Source organism: Uloborus diversus, chromosome 7, assembly GCF_026930045.1.
Source record: "Uloborus diversus isolate 005 chromosome 7, Udiv.v.3.1, whole genome shotgun sequence".
Lineage (NCBI taxonomy): Eukaryota > Metazoa > Arthropoda > Arachnida > Araneae > Uloboridae > Uloborus > Uloborus diversus.
Window position 1 is genome coordinate 32,970,214 of NC_072737.1, and position 15,977 is coordinate 32,986,190.

A 15,977-nucleotide genomic window follows, 5' to 3' on the forward strand; every position below is an offset into this window, starting at 1 on the left:
CTTCTTTGAAAAAATAAATAAAATTTTATTTTAAAAGCAATTACTTTAACTAAACTGAGAATGAGTATTGAAAAATATACCTTTATCTCTTTATATTAAAAAAAAGTAAGGTCAAAGAAAATTTTGAAAGGAAGTCTGTGGCAGGCCTGCGTCCAGGAGACCCCATAGCACCTACAGCCTTGAAATTTTGTACGAAATTACTTCGAGTCCCAGTGGTTTGTACCTGGGGTTTTGTTTTTTTTAATTCAAATTAGTTTTCTTTTTTTTTGGAATTAATTTTTTAAGCTCAAATTTTGCATAAATTGCCTATTATTGCCTATTAAAGGGGTGAAAAATTACTTGCATACATTAATATTATATATTGTTGGAAAGGGTAAAATTTTCCGCTTTCCAAACAATTTGTTTCAATGCTCTAACTTAAATACGGAGCAAGTTATTTGTGTTTTTAGCTCGAAGTTTTTTAGGCTTAGCTAGAATTTAGGCACTACTTTCTTCATTAAATCTATCAGTAAAAAGTGAAGGAATTTTCCCAGTTTTCTTCTTTGACACCACTGGAAAGAGCAGCTTTTTTTACTCCAGATCAAACTCGACCTATGGTCAAAAAACTGAGCTCTATCTCCAAAGAAAAAGAAGTTACAAGCAGTTTTAATCAAGTTCGAAAAATCTCACTTCCATTCAAATTATTGATGTTTTATTTAGCGTTGTCATAGCGTTACGTCTTTTCACTTCGCTTGTTCCTTCTTTCTTATTCACAAGTTTTAAGGGATTCAATTTCAGGAAAATCTTAGGGTCAACTCAATTCAAGCCCCGAGTTAAAGAGCAAAATACATTACTAGAGACCACGAATATGAAAGCAACTTTTCAAACGTACACACCTGCAGTTTTGCAATGCTCAGGAGCCTCTTAGCGTTTATCGCACTGCAAGTTGGTACAAATTATTTTGAAGCCCAGGGAAGGGGTGTTTTTTGTTCCAAAGGGAGCTCATAATGCATTTTTAATCCCTTTCTTTCTAACTGACGATTTAAATCTTTGTGAAGCAAGCTTCGGCGGTTGGTGAGCGTTAGTGAGGAGGGGGCAGAACACCCAAGTTTTTAAAAATTAAAAAAAGAATAGCCAAATATAAAAATATCACAAAATCCCGTTATACATGAAAAGGTTCATGAAAAAATGCACATTTATGCACAATGAAGTGATAAAATAACTGCAGAAAGAAAACAATAAAAGCTTATGATACTAACTTTGAGTGTAAAATCTTTCTGGTGTTCAAAACTTGCATTTTCACAGTCTGAAGATAAGCAGAGGTCTCATAAGGTTCATCTTTCTTTAATTTAGAGCAATCAATGAGACTTAACTTATCACAAGTTTGAAGCCACACATCAAGTAACTTCAGTATACACTTGTTTGAAAGTACATAGTTTTGAGCTAATTTCTTTTTATTTGCTTTCATTGCAGACAACGATGTTTTTAAAAGTAAAGACATTTCTCTGTTGTATCTTGAGTTAGGATCATAAGCACTTTTTTTAACAGAAGGACTAATCTGCAAGGCATCAACTACAAATCAAAGTAACATGTTAGAAACAGCAAAAAAAAAAAAAAAAAACAGAAACAAGCATGTAAAACAATATTATAAAACACTAAATAACTATTATAGCTATAGAGTTCATAAGAAAAGAAAATAATATATATATTTTTTTTTTTTGAAATTAATGTTATGTATAAATGTAAGTAATTAAGGTAAACTGAGATGAATTAAGAGTTACATATATATACCACCGATAACTGAGATTGATTTTTTTTACTTTCTATGTTCTATTAAATTCAGAGTTTTTGCTAAATCTGATAGTGATGTAAAAGCAATTCAATGGTGAAGCTTCAGTATTGGTTCTAAATTTTATTTGCTTGACACAAATGTTTTTGAACTTTAACAACGTAACCAAAATCAAACGATTATTGTGGGAAATTTGTCGGCGGGGGCAAAATCTCAAAAATCGAAATAACATTCCCAAAAGTGCAAAACTTCTTTTTTTTTTTTTTTTTTTTGACCGATTCCTTTAGTTGCCAATAAACGAAGCTTCTGTTAGAATGCAAAATAATCTGTTAACTTAATTAAGCAAGCTTTTAAACAAGATTACTTTCTTACTTTCTTTTGAAATACTTCGGATGAAAATTTTTAGCATCATTTTACGAGAAACAGAGAAATATCAGCATTTGGTGACGATTTTTCTCTGAAGAAAATTGGTATTCATAAAATATAGATATTACACCTTTTGAAAGATTCATCCTTACTATCTTTAGTTTTTTCCATTTTGTTTTCGTTTTCTATGAATTTCCCGTATTTTACAATTTTTTTAACCCAGTCCCTTTTGAAACATAACATTGGGGTTTGATTGTATATATATTAGGTTTGGGGGAATGTTCTGTCATATTTTAAAGAGAATATTTGAATTCAGCAACAATTCCAAAACCAAGTATCCATCAATGAAAAGTACTGCTTTGTTTGTGGTGGGACAGGAAAGGTCCAATATACTACAAGTTGCTGAAACAGGGAAAAACCATCAATGTGGATCTGTACTGCAATCAGCTTGATAAATTGAATGCTATCAAGGAAAAAAGGCCAGCATTAGCGTTCCGAAAAGGAATAGCGTTCCACCAGGATAAATCTCGACCACATACTGCAATGGTGACAACAAAAACTGAATGCGTTAAGGGAAGTCCTTAGTCACCCACCGTATTCACTTCACACTGCACCATTTGATTATAACCTGTTCAGATCTTTGCAAAATTATCTAACAGGAAAAAGGTTACCTGAAACATGGCAACTAATTGTAACAAATAACGGAGCATATATAATTGCTTAATATTAAACATAGTTTTAAAAATGAATATTTTCTTTTCTTCAAAATACGACAGAACTTTCCCTCCAACCCAATACATATGAAAAGCATTACAGTATAATTTAAGTGAAAATAACATTTTATAAAGAGGTTAATAATAAAATTAGCATTAAACTTGTAGCTATTAATAAGCATAAAAAAAATCACCAGCAGCTTTCTTAACCACCCAAATATATTCATCTTTAATTTGTTGCATGATATTCTGAAGCTCATCTTCCATGTTTATCTGAAAGAAAATATTGTAAAGAAAATTTAACAAATAGTTGGAAAAATTATGCATAAGTGAGGAAGTTTTGATAAAGACATGATAAAAAGCCAAGTAAATATAAAATGAAGCAAACAGAATTTCAAATATTAAACAAATTATATATAATTAATGATGATAAAAAGGAAAATTGCAAACAGCTATTAAATAGGAAAAGATAAAGTATGAATCCAGAGCTCATCAGCCGTGGAGGATTCATTAATTATGGTCAAAAGACCAAAAATTTAACTATGAACTAAAAGAGAATGTTTAAGCTCCAGTACATGCAATATAGAGTAACATTGGGCAAAAGCACCACTTGCTAAACTAAAAACAATAAACTTTTTAATAATAACTTCCCTAAAAATCTGGTTGAAAACATTTGCTTAGGTATAGCCTTTGATGAGCATTTCGCTTCTCTTGAAACTTTAACTGTGTAAATGTATGATACAACTGTGACAAACCATTTTTTATGAATCACCGGGGTGGATGAATTTTACACGTGGGAAACAGGCGACTGGTATGTCTATGGACTGATCTTCTGGATATGATTTTATTCTTATTTTATTTTTACGTTGACAACTGGAAAGGATTTTTATCAGGTTGAACAATGGATTTGGTTCTGTTTATATAGATTTCAAGGTAAGATAATTTTGTTATAGGCAGGTACTGTCCCTTGGATGGCTAATTATCGGAACTTGCTTTCCTAATTAGTCGAGGCGAAACCCCCTGCTTTTAGTTTTAGGTTTGAGCTCTAGTTTATTGTTTTTAGTTTAGCAAGTGGTGCTTTTGCCCAATGTTACTCTATATTGCATGTACTGGAGCTTAAACATTCTCTTTTAGTTCATAGTTAAATTTTTGGTCTTTTGACCATAATTAATGAATCCTCCACGGCTGATGAGCTCTGGATTCATACTTTATCTTTTCCTATTTAATAGCTGTTTGCAATTTTAATTTTTATCATCATTAATTATATATAATTTGTTTAGTATTTGAAATTCTGTTTGCTTAATTTTATATATATATATATATATATATATATATATATATATATATATATTCAAACATAAATTCACTTCAACAAACAATTATTTCGCTTTAAGCAGAAGAATAATCTTAAATCATTATGAAAATGAACAATGAATTAAAATTCCTCAGATCATAATCAATTGGTTATAGGGGGCTGAATTACAAAATCAACTATCATAAAAACTTTAAATACACTATAGGACCTCGAATTCAGAATGCTCTAGACTACAAACTTTCCAGATTTCGGAATTTTCCGGATTCTAACTCAATGGGGGTTATTGACTTAGAATCCAGCTCAATAAAACCTTATTGGGAACAGGTTAAGTCAATAAGAAATTGACTGAATGTGATTTAGGCAAGTGAACCATACAATCTATTTAAAAACTATATAAAAGACCAGATATGGATGCAGCAAAAGTAATTATGGAGACAATGCCAAAAAAAGAGAACAATCACTTTCAAAACTAAAGTGTTAAATGTATGTTTAGTCATACTACCAGAAAACCATACAGTAGTATAATAATGAGAAAAATCTAAATAAAGAACAAACCAAAGAGCATTGTAAAACATTTTTTGGTGCATAAATTATAGGCCCTAGTCATCTTGTTGTCAAAATATGAAGTTTTAAAGACTGCTGAAATTTTAAGAAAAGTAGCCAAATTTAGAGCGTTTTGGTAAAAAAAGGAAGATACTGTCTAATCATGGATTGCTTGGAATTGGCAAGCATCCAGTTAAGATGAATCAATCTGAATGAGAAGGAAAAGTAAAAATTTGATGCGCATGTTCCGCTCATTTGAATGAGACTGCTTAATTTAGAGGCTAACATATATATGCCAAAGCTGACATTCCTGAAAACTAATAGATACGTCCAATTTTTGCACGGAAAGCAGGACAAGTGGTCATTGTTTTAAGCTATTTAAATCTCAGGCTAACTTGGAAATCAGGAAAAACTACTACTTTAGTAGGGTCGTAGGCACTTGGAATTGCTTACCCAAAGTGGCGGTAATGAGCAAGGGGGTGGATAGCTTTAAGAGGGCCATTGATCTTCATTGACTAGGACCAGATCAGCTGGGCCCAGAGCCTGCTGCTGTCGTCACATTTATATTTGTATATTTGTATTTCCGCCAGTAAAATGGATGTTTGCCTTTCCATACAATCTCTAGTCATACAGTATCTTTTATATAAATTGCAGATGGATGCATTGCCACATGCAGGCGACGAAGTGGCATCGACCCTTCCATCTCTTTCTAAATCTTCTAATTTGGCAACTTTTCTAAAATTTTGGCAAACTTTAAGACTTTATACCTAGATAATGTGGAGACGAGGGCAAATAGTTTATGTGCCAACAAAAATGTTTCACTGTGATCTTTTAATTGCCACCTATATGTATGTATTTTTTTTCCATTCTCATAAAATTCATGTGGTTCCATGGTTAGGATATTTTAATTCAATATTTACCAACTCCAATTCATTACATAATAAATACATACTTGCATCTAGGTGAAAATTTGAACTTTTACCTTCAGTTTCTCTGGAACTAGATTTAATATTCTTTTCACGTCATTTTCTGTCAAGCAAGCAACATGCTCAATTGGAATGATCTTCCTCAGATAATACTCGTATCTCTAAAATGAAAAATAAAAACTCAATTAAATGATAAAAGAATTTATGATCAGAAAGAAACATCAAAAATACGAGTAAATTTTTTAAAAGATGCTAATAATTATAACTGTGCTAAGCATTAAAATTTTAATAAATAAAACTAGAACCTGACATTTAAAAATTGAATTTTATGTATTTTTGATTCAGTCAAATATCAAATGGTAGAAATAATATTTAACACAGAAACTATACATAAAACATTAACTAAACATACCAGCCACTGCCTTTCTTGAGGTGTTAAGCCTCTTGAAGGTGCATCAGGATTATGCTCTCTTACTTCATTTGGTCTGTTAATTTATATACACAAGAATAATTTTCATAATATGTATAAATAATTTCAATATTATAAAAAACAGTAACAAAGAATGACTAAAAAATATCAAATAGTTTACAGGAGAATTTTTTAAAAGACTTTTAAATACATTTACATTTTGTTTTTATTTCAAGGTTGTGTTTTGAAGTAATAAATTAAATATGAAACAAGTTTTAGATAAACACTTTTGAGCTCAAATTTGTTTTGTATGTCCTATTCTTGAGGCAAAACTATTTTCTTAGCAAGAATATCATGTTCTCTTAAGTAAGATATGATAAATAGATAGAATTTAAATTGAAACACAGGGTTTTTCAATTGCCAATACGTAATATTTTTATGCATAGCTCCTATTTAATATCTTATTTAATGAATGATAAACAAACAGCGGTGGACTTTTCTCAATTTTTAAAGGAAATTTTCGTCAGAAAATCAATTGAAAAAACTATTTTTTATGATCTATTAAATGAGGATTTATTTATGATTTATTAAAACTATTTGACTTCCAAGAAAAACCCAATTTCAAATGCCCTATCAAAATAAATTCTCTAACGTTTCAATCTGAAATTTTAGGTTTCACTAGTTAGGCCCAGATCTATAAATTTTGGCCTACCCCCCCCCTGCAACGAAATCTGTAGGGCCCCCTCCACAGAGACCAGAAGTGTATATTTGCAACATTTTAAGTCTTAATGCTAGTTTTTTTTAATTTCTTTCCTCAATTTCTTGGGTTGTTGGGCCTCAAGAACTCAACATTCATTCAGGGTGAGCGAAATGGAAATTTAGGCCGAAATTTAAATGAATATTTTTTGCAATTACAATACTTTCTTCACTATGTAAAAGGAAGTAAAAAGAAAATATGCTTATACAGAAAATATTTTTATGTCAGCAAAATTTTTTAAAGAAACCTAACAAGCCTATAAGCCTTAAACATTTCTTTTCATATTTCACTCATTCTTAGGCGTTCCTTTAAAGATTGATTGAGAGTTCTATTAATAGTACTTACTTAAAAATTTTAATTAACTCAGATCGAAATTTTTCTCTCTTCTCAAGCATAGCCCAAAACCCAATACGATCCACTCGACGCTTTTTTTTAACTCCATATTTTCTTTCTAAAAGACAAAAAAAAAAAAAAAATCAATACTCACAACAAAATAAAAAATGATCAAGTAAACAAAAAACTAGAAGCTAAGATTAAAAAAACAAAAGTAAAATATTATTGTGGAAGAAAAATACACACGAGCAATTCTCTAGATAAGTGCAATTTATTGTCCCATGCTAATATACAACTTGGTAAAGTGCTTTCCATTTCTTGTATTATTATTACTTATTTGTCACCTTCTAAAGGTTTAATATTAGTACTAAAATGTCATTACCATCCACAGTCACTAGTCAGAACCTGTTTTTAATAGTCTGCTTAGACTACAAAAAAAAAAAAAAAAAAAATGTATCTTTAAAATAGATTTTTACAATGCTTCAAGTATCCTAATTGGAAATCAAGCTTTTTTTTCTGCTTGATTTTATATTTTATTATGTTATTAAAAATAGTTACCCATCCAACATACAAGTAAATTAGCATTCTTTCTTTTTGATATGATTTTCAAATGGTTTCGATGCAGTTCACGACTGTACTATCACACGTATTAAAATTTAAAGAGGGTTGAAATTTAAGTAAATTTTAGCATCAGAAAGGTACAAACATCAAATGGCGAATGAAGATGATCTTTCTCAGCTACCGCTAGATAAGAGTCAGCTTTCTAATACCCTCTTATTCCCAATAGACTTTCTAATCCCTTCCATTTGTCACAGAAAGGATGTCAAAAGTAAAAGTAACCATATTGTTTCCAGAAAACTCTGTCACCCATCCAGATCAATCTTCCTATCTTTGATGCAAATACCGATTTGTGCAACCAAGCAAATCTTTTCTGTACTAATAGGCAGTCAGAGAAGGGTGCATATTTTCTTCTACCTGCTGTATTTCACTCAATGTAAAAGCCTTAGTATCTATATCAATACAAAAGAAAATTTCAAGTAGTTTACAAACTATCTTAAACTGAAAAATTCTGTAGGTATGTACATTTGGATGATAGGAATTGCTGCTGCTTTTCCAGCGAATTCAGAAGAGTAGAAGCATCTTCATTCTGTTCATTGACGAAATTTCTGAGTGATACCATATGATTTTATTAATGGTTTCAAACTTAAAGCAAGATTTTTTTTTTTTTTTTAGGTTTTAATTTTTTGGGAGACAGAAGAAAAGAGTGATATAACAAGGGGTTACTGTATTTTTTTAATCTATTTTGCAGATAATCAGCAAAACTTGCTTATCTGCAGTTATCATGCTACCCAATTCTGTAAATAATCAGTTTACTATAGGCATTATATTAAAGCATTAAAAATGAAAAAAAAATAATAAAAATCATTCTTTCAATTTTCGCTTCACTTACTACTTTTTAGCCACTTTTCAATGCATTCAGAAAAAAACATTTTAAATAAAAATGAAATGTGTTGCATTATACCATTAGTTTCCTTTTTTATCACAGAAGTTACACCCTTGACTTCTGACAAAGCATTTTGCCATTCTGGTTTCTCTTCTATTTGAGGTAACTGTGGTAAAACTTTATGAGGTTTAACATCAATTTTCCTCTTCAGTATAGTCTAGATGAATGAAAGAAAAAAAAATCAGGGATTTATGCAAAGATTTAAAAACTATGTTCACTATTATCATTATCATGAAATCTGTGTGTGAATTGATATTGTAGATTTATAACTTATGTCAAAGTGAATATTCAGAAAATACAGAAAAAACTCTAAATATTTTTCCATAATAGTTAATGTATTTCACAATTCAGCTAACTACACCATATTTTCTTGTGTATTATCCACAGTGGCATACACCACAATGGGGGGGAGAGGGAAAATCGACTTCAAAAAAAAACTTGGGATTTCATTTAATTTAAATGTTTAATGCAATTGTCTTAAGCCTAACTATTCAAAAGCATTTTTATTTGTCTTTTATATTGCAGGGGTTCTAGATTTCTTTATTTTATTTTTATTTTTTTAAGTATTGTTATAATTTTTATGGAATAATATTTTAAAAGACCATGTTTTGTTTTCTTCTTCATTATTAATTAATTAAACAAGAGTTTAAAAGATATTCATGTATTTTCAAATTATTTAAAAAGGGGTCAGGATTGATATTTTTTCATGCAATTCAAATTTAAAACTCAAAAATTTACATTTTGATTTTTTTTTTTTTTTGGTTGCTGATCATTGATTTCCGTCCTTAAATATCTTATAAGGCTAACATGTGTTTTAGCCTATTGTTGAATGAGAGTTGAAGTAAATATTTAACCTGTTGCCAAAGGACAATAAGAAATTCAGTTCTGCTTTATGTAGTGAAAATTTCCAACTACGATGTGCCAATTGAGAATCGGAGAAAGTGAAACCTTCATTTTTTGAAGCAACGATCTCAAGTCCTGTGATATGTTTTAAGGTAAATTACTGGAAGTATTCGGTTGTCTTTCATTAGGTTCCAGTAAAATAGGCCTTCCATTCATCGTAGTTGAGCCATATGACTTGAGATTATTGTATTAGTATTTATTTTTCAAACAATAGCTTTTTGATGGATAAATTCTTTATCATACGGGGGACAAGGGAGCGAGATTTCCCTTTTGTTCTTGATGAACTAAGCAATTAGTTTTATAAATTAAATATCAGAGGAAGATTTTTATCTTTTGAGTGTTGCTGAAGGAACAAACTAAGCAATATATGAAGATCTTTCAAGTACATGAAGAGAAACAGTTAATAAAGCAACTGTTCAGTGGGCATTAGACGAGCTGTATGCATTAGATAAATCAAGGTTTAATAAATGTATGCGTTGTGGCACCAAATGTTTTCATATTTTTACAATTTTTTTCCCAACAAAAGGGTTCAAACACTTGATAGCTTATTGAAATTTGTCATAGCTTTTCAAGTTACAAAAATTATTTATTATTTGAACAGATCAACGTCTGTCGGATTCGATAGTCTTTATATAAAATTAACAACTGTCAACTAATAATGAGATGAGTTTCTCATACTCGTCATTGGCAAAAGTTAACCTGTTGAGAAAATTGCTATATATTCCATGCTGTACTTGAGAGGGAATGCCTGGGGGGAGGACGGGGGTGGACTTGAAATATTTGTTTTTTTTTTGTAAAAAAAAAAGCAATTGCTATATGTTACATTGATTTCAAACCATCTTTACTTTTGGCGAGTCCCCCCAAAATTCAAGGTAAGCTTGCCAAAATAATTTGTTTTCCAACTACAGCATATTGATAACATGCACACTGGCCCATCATTCAGGGGGGGGGGGACAAGGGAAGGTCTCTTACCCCCTTCGCCCCAATTTGAAAAATTAATGTTTTTACTCATAACCGGATACAGGTTTTGTTGTTTTCTGATAAAATTTTCACTGAGAATAGACCCTTTGCCCTAGAACAATTCAAAATGAAGGGAAAGCATGGACACTCTGAGGCACTGCTCGCCTCTTTGTACGGCACCCCAGGGTACCACAACACTAAGTCTGGTAACCCTTGACATATTTGAATTTTTGCTACCTTATAGTCTTTTCCGGTAAGCTGTCTGAAGTGCCTACAGCCTTGCAGATGTATCATTTTTCCTAATTTCCAGATTAGTCTGAGATTTGAATATAAAACAATGCCCTATTTATTGTGCTGGTTTCCAAGCAAACATTTTATTCTTTATTTTGATATATTTAATCAACTAAATCATGTCCGTTCTGAATCTCCTTTGCTGGAGACTACACATACAAAGTCTTTTTTAAGTCTGATAATATCAAAAACTAAATCTGAAAGTTCCCTTTGCTAGTCTCCCTCCTTTGAATCCTTTCTTGTAAAGAAATATCTTTCTTGAGATAAGAGGACCTAAAACTGAACAGCATACACCAAATGACATCTTACCAAAGTTCTGTATAGAAGTAGAATTTCCTTAAAAGTATGAAATATACCTATTGATAAATCTAAGTAAGACAGCGCTCATTTTTTTTCACTTTTAATACTTAGTAACACATATCCATTAACATCTTAATAACAAAAGATTTAGTAAGTAATTCTTATACAGTTTTAGTTCTAAAAATCATTTTTCAGCCAGAAATTAAACTATTGCGAGGCTCTGAGAAGTTGAGCTCTGACTCTGACAATGTTTACCTCTGTATTGGAAAATACGGAGGGGTAATTGGCGCTAAGTTGAGTTGAGAAACTCTCCTAGTAGTTATTTAAAAATATTCCAGCTAAAACCGAGCAAAAACACATCTATTTTTCATTAAACTGCCCTAAAACAGGTAAACATAGTCAAGGTCACAGCTCAACTAACCAGAGCTGCACTATACCAGAGGTCAGAGTGGTGATTTCAAAAATTTTAGGAAATTTTTAGGACAAAAAATATCAGGTTTTGATAACTTAAACAAGGGCACTTATATAGGGGGCAAGGGGGTTCAAGCCCTTAGAAATGAGAACTTCCTTGCTTTTAATGCTTTTTTCTTTGCAAAACTGTATAAAAATTTCCTTTCCAGCCATTAATGAATAAGTTATTAAAAATGTCAAATTTTAATGTCTCTAATCAGTACTGAAATCAGTTTCCATAGGGAAAATATTCTGCTAAACCATGGGGAAAATTTTTGAGCCCCTCCCCCCTTAAAATTTTGCATATTGGCACCCTTGAACTTAAATGTAATTTATGAGCTTATTTCTTGCAGTGGGTGATCAAACATTTCAAATTCAATTTTGAAAACTACAACAGAATGCATTCAATCTTTTATTCTTCAACACAGCACAGTGACACATTTTTATCTTACTATTTGAATCTGGCTTAATCTAAACAAGCAATTTAAAGGAAACTCTTTTGATGAATTTGACTTCACAATAAGTACACAAATAAACATTTTTTTTTCTTGTCTCCCCTAACTTTAAATTCATGAACTTTAAAAATGTACTTCTAATATGTTCGTCTAATTTTAGGTACAAAAAATGAACAACTCTTCCTGTAAAGTAGTAAGGGGAGGTGGGGTACATTGGACTGGTCTCAATTATTTTAATACTATTAATATTTTTTATTTTACTTTATGACCAACAAAGAGCATCTATGATCCTACAAATCCTATAATGAAATCACATGGTACAGTTATATTGAACAAATTTTATTTCAGAAAGCGTTATATCAGTAGTCCTGGGTAATTTTCGGAAAACTAACTTTATTTATTTATTTTTTTAATGATTTTCATCAAGATTGCAGGAAAGAAAATTAAACTCCATTCTTAAAGTAAGTTTTTTCAGTTCACAATAATAGGCATTTTTTTTTCAAAAAGAAAAAAAGTATGACTTCACTTTTTCAGACTAAGAGGGTGGGATAGGTTGGTCCACTCTTTGTGGGGCTAGTTGCACCCAGACCAAACTACCCCACATAATTTAAAAACTTTTTTTTTCTCTTAAATCTCAATAATCATAACAATATTCTAAGTGTTTGTATATTAGACATTCATTTCATTTCATGTTACACATGTTTCAAAAGAATCATAATAAAAACTTAGGACAAAAAAAGCAAAGATAAATATTTAACAAAAATAATACTAAAATTAATTTAACCAAAAGATTCCTTTCATATCTGCATTTTTTTACAATTTATATTTTCAAATATACTTCTACATTTTTCCAGACAATTGTTTTCTAAGAGTAAAATATTCACTACATGCTATAATGAAGTTCCTGTATAAAACATTTTTTTTTTTTTTGCTAAACAAGCATTCTACATAAAAAAAAAATAAAACAAATAATTTGATTAAAGGAATAAAAAAAGTTTACTTTTACTTAAGATTAACGAATTTTACATTTTGTATTTGATTTTAAAACACAAACAAATAATAACTTAAAGCTATCAATTTTATTGTACTTTTTCTTTAAAATATATGGTATTGGTGTAACAGGATTCTTTTCTTTTTGGAGTTGTTTCATACAATGCAATGAAGAAAAAAAGAGCTTCCCCCGACCCCTAGCAAATATTGATGTAACTTTGCATAAAAGGTATTATAATGACTTATCCTTCTGAAACCCAGTCCAATAAAAGTGCTACTTTTAACACTCTGGAAGAAGCACTTTTACATTCCCAGATATCATTTTACACATCACTTCAATATTGTTTCATGAATATTTAATAATTGATTTTTCTTTTGATTTTTTAAAAAATAATTGTGTACTAATAATGAATGCTTATTACTGTTTTCAATTAAAGATGATTTATCAATTAAAATTAATTTAAAATATTATATTGATTTTCAAACTTTATATTTTTCACTCAACACACAAAAGAGTTTGAGTTATACAGTCCAACGTGCCCAAAACAGGCAAACCAACGTACCAGGGCCATATTCAGAGGGGGGGCCTGACGGGCCCGGGCTCCCCCCGAAACCCGAAATGTTTTGTACCGTAAAACAGAAGAAGTTTTTTTTTTTAAATTCCTAATGTCAGAAAAGGAAAATAACAAAGTTTTTTTTTATTCTTAATTTTGCTACTATTCAAAATTTATAATATTTTGAAGAAATACAGAAAAAGCAGTTCTAGTTCTCATTAGCTGCAAGGCAGCTAAGGCACTCCAGGGGCGTGCACAGAAATTTTGGGGCTGTCACAAATGCTTTTTTTTGGGCCCCCTCCATATTGTTTACCCATATTTTCAACCCTACGTTTTAAAATATTGGGCCCCATTTAAGCTCGGGCCCGGGCCAACAGGTGTCCCTTCTCCCCTCTATGCACGACCCTGCCCTCCTCCCCCTAAAACTGTGATAAAACTTGCACTGTACTGATTCAAGCCGGGGACTCCCCAAAGGCTGGGCCCCTAGTTTCCGATTAGGCGAGTATTTTGTTACCAAGATGTGCCATATTCAGCTCCTTGATACATCCTGAGTAAAAAATGCAAAAATCACGATTCTCGCGTTTTTGTAGCATAATTTTCAAGATCATTTTTGTGACTGATATGTTTCTTGTCTTGCATTTATTTAAGGCCAAATTCAGTATCATGGAAGTTCTTTTGTTATTGCTTGTTTTTTTTCTTACTTCTACTGCATACTGTTAATACCTTTAGTATGAGAAAAAAAATAACACTTACTCTACTCTCTTTCATTTTCTGCACTACTTGTGATTGAAAAAAAAAAGTTTGTTTCGAGAAATATTTCGTTGCATTTATTTTTAACTTAAAACGGGTGTGTCTTACAAAGTTATAATCATTTTGTAAGATTGTGCAATCAACTTCTGAAAAGCGTAAATAAAGAGCTTCAAATAATTTCAACTGTTCGAGAGTCTTTGAAAATTATTTAAATTTTTGAAATTCCTTGAAAAGTTCTTCAATTTTGTATCTTATCAAGAAAATAAAGTATGAATTGTCCAAATGGCCAGAATATTACTCTTCCGTTCTTATTTTCTGAATGTCTACACCATTTATTTTAAACTATTTTGTACAATTTTCATACTGTAGGGCATTTAATGAAAAAAATAAAACATAGGGGTAGGGGGGAGTGATCAAAAACAAACTTAACTGAAAGCCGATATGAGCAGATGACGAAGTGCTTCTCTTCTCTCCTCTCTCGTTTTTCCTCTCTGTCCATTAAGTTCCATGATTTGTCGAGCAAGCAGTTTTTATTTTGTTTGATCTTGATTTGCAAAAGAATGTATAACTTTTAAAAGACTTTGTTTGCCTTTTTTTTCTTCATATTTTTGTAGTCTCAATTACCTAATATAAGACCTCAAAATACAGATTTTTTTTTCGAAAATTTCTCGGGGGAAAAACCCCCGGACCCCCTGAAATTATGGATGTTCTACATCCGATTTTAAGAGACACTCTCTTGTTATACTTACCACTACAAGGTGAATAAGAAAAAAATTAAGAAATTAAAATAACAACAGTCCAAACAGTGGAATCATTAAAAATCGAGACAAAAAGGTTTCTATGTTAACATTTTTATGCGTTTGGTGCGTCTATATATACTATATGTGTGTGTGTGTGTGTTAGGGCAATGTGTTAATCCGGGCCCCTCCCGAAAAAAATTTCTGGATACGGCCTTGCAACGTACCCCATCCATGAGGCAGGTTGGTCCACTTTACAAGGTTCCATTAAAAAATTAATATAAAAAAAGTTTATCAATTCATAATTTCCAAAAATAAATCTGTGGTGTTGAGAAGTGCTAAGTGAAATTTATTGTAGAAAATCAACTTTCTCGTTAAATGTTTTGATGAGATAAAAAATGATAAGTAAAAAAGCGGACCAACGTTCCCACCTCCCCTTATTAGTTTTTTAAGCAGGTCAGAGAGAAATGAGACAAAATGTAAGTGTACAAGTGTAAATGTATTTTTCAATGAACTTGCAGTTTGATTATATCTATCTAAATTGCCACCTTCATACAAACATATTATTTAAGAAATAATGTTCAATAACTAAATACTGCTCAATGAGTCTATCACATACAGGCCAAAGAGTAAACCAACTTGTATCAACAATCAACATGTCGTAAAAAGACATGATCAGGCAGGGGTCTGGCCAGAGGATATTTAGGTCCGTTAACGGACCCTTCACACAAATCCGATCAACCAAACCGGACCTTTCACAAAATCCCGATCAACCAAAACGGACCCTTCACAAAATTCTGATAAACAAGATCGGATCTTTCACCAATTGTTTATTGAAAGAGCAAATCTAAAAGCAAAATAAGGCATATTTCCAAGTATAAAACCGATAATTTTTCGAACCCTTTTTGAAGTCAAATTAGAGGGATCAGCTCATACAAAATCTGTTAATTTCG